This window comes from Coregonus clupeaformis, chromosome 29 (genome assembly GCF_020615455.1).
Source record: "Coregonus clupeaformis isolate EN_2021a chromosome 29, ASM2061545v1, whole genome shotgun sequence".
Taxonomy (NCBI): domain Eukaryota; kingdom Metazoa; phylum Chordata; class Actinopteri; order Salmoniformes; family Salmonidae; genus Coregonus; species Coregonus clupeaformis.
The window spans coordinates 64,271,507-64,282,234 of record NC_059220.1 but is presented as its reverse complement, the minus strand read 5'-3'; the positions used below and the strand labels follow the sequence as shown (position 1 = coordinate 64,282,234).

The window sequence follows — 10,728 nt, the reverse complement described above, 5'->3', positions numbered from 1 at the left end:
TATTTCACTTTTGTTTACTATCTACTTCACTTGCATTGGCAGTGTTAAAATATGTTTCCCATGCCAATAAAGCCCTTAAATTGAATTGAGTTTAATTGAATTGAGAGAGCGAGAGAGAGAGCGAGAGAGAGAGCGAGAGAGAGAGAGAGAGAGAGAGAGAGAGAGAGTGAGAGAGGGGGGACAGAAAGATAGCAGCCATAACGTGGACGAGGGGGGCTACAATAGAGAGCCAGCCAGGAGAGGAGAGCAGAGGACAAAAGAAAAGTTGCATCCCTCTCTACAGCAATCACACTTATCTTACCCCCACAGCAGTGAACTAAGACATCACAAATATTCGCACAAACACAACACAACACATGTGTAAGACATAGACCATAGCCTAAAAAACACTATGCAACACTTAGTCTTCAACTGGTGGGTCTGTACACACAAATGTGAGATATTCCACCAATGAGACAGCAAAGAGACATAGACCTACTCTCCAACCCCATATGAATGGAACCTGTGTCGGTGTGTTAGAGAGACTGAATGGGCATCCTTATAGGTTCAGGGAACTGACACACACACGTACTCATACATGAAATAGACACTTATACATACATCCACAGACACACGGACACACAGACACACAGACACACAGACACACGGACACGGACACACAGACACACAGACACGGACACACAGACACAGACACACAGACACACAGACACACGGACACGGACACACAGACACACAGACACGGACACACAGACACAGACACATAGACACGGACACACAGACACAGACACATAGACACACGGACACGGACACACAGACACACAGACACGGACACACAGACACGGACACACAGACACAGACACATAGACTCCTGAGTGGCGCAGTGGTCTAAGGCACTGCATCGCAGTGCTAACTGTGCCACTGGAGATCCTGGTTCGAATCCAGGCTCTGTCGCAGCCGGCCGCGACCGGGAGACTCATGGGCGGCGCACAATTGGCCCAGCGTCGTCCAGGGTAGGGGAGGGAATGGCCGGCAGGGATGTAGCTCAGTTGATAGAGCATGGCGTTTGCAACGCCAGGGTTGTGGGTTCAATTCCCACAGGGGGCCAGTATAAAAAAATATATATATGTATTCACTAACTGTAAGTCGCTCTGGATAAGAGCGTCTGCTAAATGACTAAAATGTACATAGACACGGACACAGACATGCCAGGAAACAAACAGCAGAATGACACTTCCACTATCTTAGCTCCTCTCATCATTGACACTACCATCTCCCATATACCCCCCAACATCAACTATAGAGTGTACATCTGCCACCGTTTCATCAGTACATCACTGCGCCACACTCCTGAGTGGCGCAGTGGTCTTAGGCAGTGCTAACTGTGCCACTAGAGATCCTGGTTTGAATCCAGGCTCTGTCGCAGCCGGCCGCGACCGGGAGACTCATGGGCGGCCCACAATTGGCCCAGCGTCGTCTAGGGTAGGGGAGGGGATGTAGCTCAGTTGATAGAGCATGGCGTTTGCAACGCCAGGGTTGGGGTTCGATTCCCACGGGGGGCCAGTATAAAAAATAAAAAAATGTTATCACTAACTGTAAGTCGCTCTGGATAAGAGCGTCTGCTAAATGACTGTAATGTAATGTACGTCTCAATCAAACTAAACTTTATTCAGAGGAGCGCAGCAGACAAATAACGTTCGGCAGAAGTATGTGAACGCTCCTTTTACCCATAATCAGTACCATCTTCTGGTGAGAGAGAGAGAGAGAGAGAGAGAGAAAGAGAGCGAGAGAGCAGGATGCCTCTATCATACCAGAGACAATGTCTCGCTGCATTCCTGCTGAAAGTCACATTCCACTCTGAGGAATGATAGTGACACATAGTAATAATAATATGGCTGTCATTGTAAGTGAAACAGTAGATATAATAAAGATTGACAGACGGGGAGAAAACTGGCTATAAGAGTTGCATTGGAGTTTGTAATCTTCTAGGTATTGAAGTCCCTGCCTTGTGCTAGCGCTAGGCTTACTTCAGCACCACAGAGTGCAGGTCCCATGACTGAGTTATTGCTCCGTCTGTTTTTTAATTTCTTTCTCCCTTTTCTGTTAGGTCTCGTTACCACGGCGACGTGATGTGAGGAAACATCGAGGGATGACAGGACGGAGGGATGAGTGGAAATGGGAAAGGAGGGAATAGGACGGGGGGCTTACCTTGCTTTTCTCTCCTTCAAGCGTTGAATGGAAGATGGAGGAATGTGATGTGAGTGGGTGTCAGTGAGGTGTTAATTTCAGGTGGGTCTCTGGGTCCTCTCCTCCTTTAGCCACGCATGTCTCCCGGAGAAATTAGGATGGTATTAGATCAGTCAAATATCAAAGGAACAAAAAGGAATTTCCAAAAAATATAAATAAGCTATGCAATGCCTCTCTGGTTTGAAAGCCGGTCCGAGTTTGTCCAACAACTGAAGAATTACAATATTTTCACCAGGAGGCAGGAAGAACAAACTGTATTTTTGTTGTGTTCTGGAGAAAATGTAGTCCATGTGCTTCTGCAGAGAGCGAGCGAGTGAGAATGACAGAGAGGAATTGAGGGGAAAACCTTCTCTATACCGTCTTCAGGCTGACCAAAAGTTGGTCTGAGGCACACCTTCCGAATCACACTCTAGGAGGGAAGGAGAGGGAGAGAGAGAGGGAGAGAGAGAGGGAGAGAGTCTCTCTCTCTCTCTCTCTCTCTCTCTCTCTCTCTCTCTCTCTCTCTCTCTCTCTCTCTCTCTCTCTCTCTCTCTCTCTCTCTCCCTCTCTCTCTCTCTCTCTCTCTCTCTCTCTCTCTCTCTCTCTCTCTCTCTCTCTCTCTCTCTCTCTCTCTCTCTCTCTCGCTCTCTCTCTCTCTCTCACTTGGTCTCTATCCCTCCCCCTCTCTCTCTATCTCTCCCTCTTTCTCGCTCTCTCTCTTTTTCTCTCCATCCCTCTCTCCGTCTCTTTCTATGTCTCTCTCTGTCACATTGCCCGCTGCATGACTCAGAGTCATGAATATTCCTCCTTCTTACTGATGGAGGGATGTCGTTGCAGAGGAATGTAACCCTGCATGCCAGGAGCGTCGCAGCGCACTAAGAGGGAAAGAGGAGGGAGCGAGAGACAGAGATGCATGCAGTGCAGAATTAGGCCGATACCCGCTAATTATCAAAATCCAGAAAAGAGCCGTTGAATTCTATAACCACGTAAAAGGAAGCGATTCCCAAACCTTCCATAACAAAGCCATCACCTACAGAGAGATGAACCAAGAGATGTCCCCTAAGTAAGCTGGTCCTGGGGCTCTGTTCACAAACACAAACAGACCCCACAGAGCCCCAGGACAACAACACAATTAGACCCAACCAAATCATGAGAAAACAAAAAGAGAATTACTTGACATATTGGAAAGAATTAACAAAAAAACAGAGCAAACTAGAATGATATTTGGCCCTGAACAGAGAGTACACAGTGGCAGAGTACCTGACCACTGTGACTGACCCAAACTTAAGGAAAGCTTTGACTATGTACAGACTCAGTGAGCATAGACTTGCTATTGAGAGAGGCCGCCGTAGGCAGACCTGGCTCTCAAGAGAAGACAGGCTATGTGCACAATGCCCACAAAATGAGATGGAAACTGAGCTGCACTTCCTAACCTCCTGCCAAATGTATGACCATATTAGAGACACATATTTCCCTCAGATTACACAGATCCACAAAGAATTCGAAAATAAACCCAATTTTGATAAACTCCCTTATCTACTGGGTGAAATACCACAGTGTGCCATCACAGCAGCAAGATTTGTGACCTGTTGCCACAAGAAAAGGGCAACCAGTGAAGAACAAACACCATTGTAAATACAACCCATATTTATGTTTATTTATTTTCCCATTTGCACTTGAACTATTTGCACATTGTTACAATACTGTATATAGACATAATATGACATTTGGAATGTCTTTATTCTTTTGGAACTTCTGAGTGTAATGTTTACTGTTAATATTTATTGTTTATTTCACTTTTGTTTACTATCTACTTCACTTGCATTGGCAGTGTTAACATATGTTTCCCATGCCAATAAAGCCCTTAAATTGAATTGAAAATTGAATTGAATTGAGTTGAATTGAATTGAGAGAAAGAGAGAGCGAGAGAGAGAGAGAGAGAGAGAGAGAGAGAGAGAGAGAGAGAGAGAGAGAGAGAGAGAGAGAAAGCAAAGAGAGAGATACATAGAGGGAGCGAGAGAGAGAGCGAGAGAGAGTTTAATTGAATTGAATTGAATTGAGAGAGAGGGAGAGAGAGAGAGAGGGGGGGACAGAAAGATAGCAGCCATAACGTGGATGAGGGGGGCTACAATAGAGAGCCAGCCAGGAGAGGAGAGCAGAGGACAAAAGAAAAGTTGCATCCCTCTCTACAGCAATCACACTTAACTTACCCCCACAGCAGTGAACTAAGACATCACAAATATTCGCACAAACACAACACAACACATGTGTAAGACATAGACCATAGCCTAAAAAACACTATGCAACACTTAGTCTTCAACTGGTGGGTCTGTACACACAAATGTGAGATATTCCACCAATGAGACAGCAAAGAGACATAGACCTACTCTCCAACCCCATATGAATGGAACCTGTGTCGGTGTGTGAGAGAGACTGAATGGGCATCCTTATAGGTTCAGGGAACTGACACACACACGTACTCATACATGAAATAGACACTTATACATACATCCACAGACACACGGACACACAGACACACAGACACACGGACACGGACACACAGACACACAGACACGGACACACAGACACAGACACACAGACACACAGACACGGACACACAGACACAGACACACAGACACACAGACACACGGACACACAGACACACAGACACATAGACACGGACACACAGCCACACAGACACGGACACACAGACACACAGACACACAGACACACAGACACACAGACACACAGACACGGACACACAGACACAGACACATAGACACGTACACACGGACACACTGACACACGGACACACGGACACACGGACACACGGACACACGGACACACGGACACACAGACACGGACAAACGGACACATGGACATACGGACACACGGACACACGGACACACAGACACGGACATACGGACACACGGACACACGGACACACGGACACACGGACACACAGACACGGACATACGGACACACGGACACACAACAAAACACGGACACACGGACAAAAACACAAAAACACACGGACACACGGACACACGGACACACAGACACACAGACACTGACACACACACACACGAACACAGACACACAGACACACAGACACACGGACACACGGACACACGGACACACGGACACACGGACACACGGACACACAGACACACAGACACACAGACACACGGACACAGACACACAGACATGCCAGGAAACATACAGCTGAATGACACTTCCACTATCTTAGCTCCTCTCATCATTGACACTACCATCTCCCATATACCCCCCAACATCAACTATAGAGTGTACATCTGCCACCGTTTCATCAGTACGTCTCAATCAAACTAAACTTTATTCAGAGGAGCGCAGCGGACAAATAACGTTCGGCAGAAGTATGTGAACGCTCCTTTTACCCATAATCAGTACCATCTTCTGGTGAGAGAGAGAGAGAGAGAGAGAGAGAGAGAGAGAGAGAGAGAGAGAGAGAGAGAGAGAGAGAGAGAGAGAGAGAGAGAGAGAGAGAGAGAGAGAGAGAGAGAGAGAGAGAGAGAGAGAGAGAGAGAGAGAGAGAGAGAGAGAGAGATAGAGAGAGAGAGAGAGAGAGAGAAAGAGAGCGAGCGAGCAGGATGCCTCTATCATACCAGAGACAATGTCTCGCTGCATTCCTACTGAAAGTCACATTCCACTCTGAGGAATGATAGTGACACATAGTAATAATAATATGGCTGTCATTGTAAGTGAAACAGTAGATATAATAAAGATTGACATACGGGGAGAAAACTGGCTATAAGAGTTGCATTGGAGTTTGTAATCTTCTAGGTATTGAAGTCCCTGCCTTGTGCTAGCGCTAGGCTTACTTCAGCACCACAGAGTGCAGGTCCCATGACTGAGTTATTGCTCCGTCTGTTTTTTAATTTCTTTCTCCCTTTTCTGTTAGGTCTCGTTACCACGGCGACGTGATGTGAGGAAACATCGAGGGATGACAGGACGGAGGGATGAGAGGAAATGGGAAAGGAGGGAATAGGACGGGGGGCTTACCTTGCTTTTCTCTCCTTCAAGCGTTGAATGGAAGATGGAGGAATGTGATGTGAGTGGGTGTCAGTGAGGTGTTAATTTCAGGTGGGTCTCTGGGTCCTCTCCTCCTTTAGCCACGCATGTCTCCCGGAGAAATTATGATGGTATTAGATCAGTCAAATATCAAAGGAACAAAAAGGAATTTCAAAAAAATATAAATAAACTATGCAATGCCTCTCTGGTTTGAAAGCCGGTCCGAGTTTGTCCAACAACAGAAGAATTACAATATTTTCACCAGGAGGCAGGAAGAACAAACTGTATTTTTGTTGTGATCTGGAGAAAATGTAGTCCATGTGCTTCTGCAGAGAGCGAGCGAGTGAGAGTGACTGAGAGAGGAATAGAGGGGAAAACTTTCTCTATACCGTCTTCAGGCTGACCAAAAGTTGGTCTGAGGCGCACCTTCCGAATCACACTCTAGGAGGGAAGGAGAGGGAGAGGGAGAGGGAGAGAGAGAGAGAGAGAGAGAGAGGGAGAGAGGCAGTACAGGCAGGCAGGGTATTCTAGTCGGCTTGGCTGGGAGGTAAGTGCAGTGACTCCAGCTAGTGCAGTGCCACATCCACAGCTTATAACCAGGGGCTGTGCACCTCGCAAGTCCAATCTCCTCACTGTGGCTTTACTCTGCGCTCCCTCCCCCTCTCCCTCTCCCTCGCCCCCTCCCCCTCCCCCTCCCTCCAGGCTTATTTTGTGAAAAGAGAGTCGGGATTGTTCTTTGGGTTCACCACCACACAAAACACAAGTGTGTGAGACTGGATACAGTGAGGTAGGACAGAGTAGGGGAGTGGGTAGGGTGGGGTTGAAGCACAGAGAGGGGTGGGGTAGGTTGAGGGAGGGAGGGAGGGAGGGAGGGAGGGGGGGACGGGGATTTGGAAGCTTCTATTGACCCCATTCTTCACCCTCCCTCTTTCTCTCCCTCCCTCCCTGCCTTCCTCCCTCCTTCACAGAAGGCTCCCAGACCTTTCTCCCACATTCAAGCTGTTGTTTTTCTACCGTGGATACAAATACATGCAGGAAAACATGAGGCTACACACACACACTTACAAACAAACAAATAATGTGAGTATACCTACTGAAGTATGTGGAGAGTGTTGGCTCAACAGTTGCCATAGAGGTTTACCTCTCCACAGCTATCCCTCACCTCAAACAATATCTCTCCTCTTTTTTACCTGTCCATATCTCTCATCTCTTTTGGTCTAGATTGGCCTAGGTCGAAGCCAAGATTAGAAGAGTAGTCGAATCAGGAGTAGGGTTGCAAAATGGTGGTAATTTTTGCAAAATGTCAGGTTTTCCAGAAATACTGGTTGGAGGATTCTGGATTTCCTGCTTATTCCCTCATGATTCCACAAACTTCCAACCAGGATTTCTGAAAAACTTTGACATTTTGGGAAAGTTATCAGAATAATCAGAGCTAGTCATTTAGCAGACTCTCCAGAGAGACTTACAGGAGCAATACAACGCCTTGCTCAGTGGCAGATCGACAGATTATTCACCTAGTCGGCTCAGGGATTCGAATTAGTGACCTTTCAATTACTGGCCCAATGGTCTTAACCGTTAGGCTACCTGCCACTCCCCAGCACTTTCTCCTGCAACACACACACACACACACACACATGCACACACACACACACACACACGCACGCACACACACACACACACACACACACACACACACAAAATACTTTATTGAATCCATCAATCATATTTACATTAAAAAAGGATCCAAATATTTCAAAGGTCCCTGTATGCATGGCACTCAAGGGTACAGAAAGCACCTCCTTCTCCAAACAAGCATCTTGACTGGATGCATCATCTGCTTGTTATGGCAATAGCACCGGCCTCGACCGCATAGCGCTACAGGGGTTTGTGTGGACAGCCCAGTACATCACTGGGGCCAAGCTCCCTTCCATCCAGGACCGCTATATCAGGCGGTTTGAAAAGAAGGCCGGAAAATCGTCAAAGACCCCAACCACAGACTATTTTCTCTGCTGACGCACGGCAAGAGGTGCCGGTGCACCAAGTCTGACACCAACAGGCTCTTGAATAGCTTCTATCCCCAAGCAATACACTTTTACATTTACGTCGTTTAGCAGACACTCTTATCCAGAGTGACTTACAGTTAGTGAGTACATACATTTTTTATTTAATTTTCATACTGGCCCCCGGTGGGAATCAAACCCACAACCCTGACGTTGCAAGCGCCATGCTCTACCAACCGAGCTACACGGGGCCTGATAATACAACTGATAAATAGCTAACAAAATAGCTATACGGACCGAGTTTACCTTGCATCTTTATTGACCTTTTATTTCAATATTTGCACTGTCTCTATGCACACTCACAGGGCCCTACACACTCACACACACTGTCACTGTCACTCCAACACAAACACTCACTCCATCATCTGCTCACTCACACATAATGTGCATATACATTTATACTGACTCTACACACCCGCACACCCACTCAAATGCAAGCTGCTGCTACTCTGTTTATCTTATATCATGTTGCCTAGTCCCCATACCCCCTATATATACAGTATCTACCTCCATCACTCCAGTATCCCTATACATGTAAATATGGTATTGGAACTGACTTTTTAAATATTTCCTGTATATAGTATGCTTACTCACTTTATTGTGTATTTCATATTTCTTGTTCTTATTTCTCGTGTGTTTTTTTCTAGTAATACTTTGCTATTGATTATTGCATTGTTGGGTTTTGAGTTTGCAAGAAAGGCATTTCATTGTGCTTTGTGCATGTGACATTAAAAGTTGAAAGTTGAAAGTTGAAATATCAGCTCCACCTGCTTGCACCTCCACCCGAGGCTGTCCAAGCTGGCCATGAGAGGCTGTCCAAGCTAGCCACGAGAGGCTGTCCAAGCTGACCACCCGAGGCTGTCCAAGCTGGCCACGAGAGGCTTGTCGGCAAGGGCCTGCTCCATGTAGCAGGCAAATGAGCAGCCCACTTCTAAAATGAGCACCTCCCTCTGGCCTCCCCCCAAAACAACAACATCTGGCGTATTTGGCACACAGGAAAACACAACATCATCAACATCAAACCAGCTTCCCCTTACAAAAGAATGTGTGCTGTTGGTGAGACTATTTGTCTCACCTCGCTGGCTATCAGGTCGACAAATCGGTCATGTCTAGCAATGTACAAATCCTTGTATGATCAGCAGCCATTCACAACATGGGCAACAGACTCCATTACATTTGACTCATGTAGAATACAAAATGGGTCATTGTTTGCAGGGTACCAGAGTGCTAGGTTATATTTTGTTGGTAGAACTGGCAGCCTCGCCTTAACAGTAAAGGTGAGAATGTCCTGGCCAATAGCAGCATTCTGGCACATGGAATGGGAGACAGAGTGATCAGCACATTGCAGAGCAGGGAGATTCCCCCTACAGCCTCAGGCCAGTCCAGTGTTGCAGTAGCTGCATCCGTCTGATACTGAGGAGTGTTGTCCTGGATGTAGGATGAGATGTTCCATCATGGGTGACAGAAGCCTCCACGACAACACAGGGGTCTGTCACAGCTTTATCACAGGCAGTCACTGTCTTAGTCTGCGTGTCCGTGTCCATCTGAGTGTCCAATTTTCCATTGGCCTTCCTCCTGAAGCCCAGGAAGTTGTCTTCAGTGTCCGTGGCCAGCGGGACCTTCCTCCTGAAGCCCAGGAAGTTGTCTTCAGTGTCCGTGGCCAGCGGGACCTTCCTGCTGAAGCCCAGGAAGTTATCTTCAGTGTCCGTGGCCAGCGGGACCTTCCTCCTCCGTAGGACCAGAAGGAGGGAGGCTCTGGCTAACTCCCTAACTGTGACATCATCACTGTTGAGCCTGTTCAACAGGTGAGTCAGTCTGGTAGCAGTGTAAATCCATTCAGAATTCGGGACACCCAAACCCCAAATCTTTTTGGCTCAGGAAGATAACGTCATGTGTGGTGTGTGTGTTTAAGCATAGCCACTTTCTCACCACTTGAACAATTTTGTGTTTCACAGAACTTTCTGTGCGATATGCACATTGGCAAGCAGATGTTGAATCTTTGCTAGGGCCACCTCTCTCACAGATTCTAGCTTCATACCACAGGCAGAGGGGAAATGTCAATCATTTCAAGCCTGGTTGAATACTCATGGACAAGCTCCTCAACTTGTTCCCTCCACTCGCCAGCAACATTAAACTTATGTCCAAGATAGCTGTATGTTTCGTGATGAGAGTACACTCTGATTGGTTTATTCATTAGTGTAAATGTTGGGGGCTTATCAGTTTTAGACTTGTCTCCACTGCGCTGTGTCTTTCACTTTCAGCCCAGACCATTTCAAAAAGTTATCTGTGCGAGAGAGCATGTCATTGATAACATGTTCCTCTCTGGAGGAGATCTGAACATCATCAGCATACTCCTCCCTGTAGTGGGTTCGGTGACCACACACACACACACACA

General features: G+C 46.9%; 1 protein-coding gene across 1 annotated transcript in view; it reads right to left on the bottom strand.

Moving 5' to 3' along the window:
- Window positions 1–2,610, bottom strand: part of LOC121572292 (collagen alpha-2(VIII) chain-like) — a 112,669-nt gene extending 110,059 nt beyond the window's left edge. The window contains exon 1 of the mRNA XM_041884317.2: window positions 2,206–2,610. The gene's annotated coding sequence lies outside the window, so the exon portion shown is untranslated. The remainder of the gene's footprint in view (window positions 1–2,205) is intronic.
- Window positions 2,611–10,728: the final 8,118 nt, after the last annotated feature.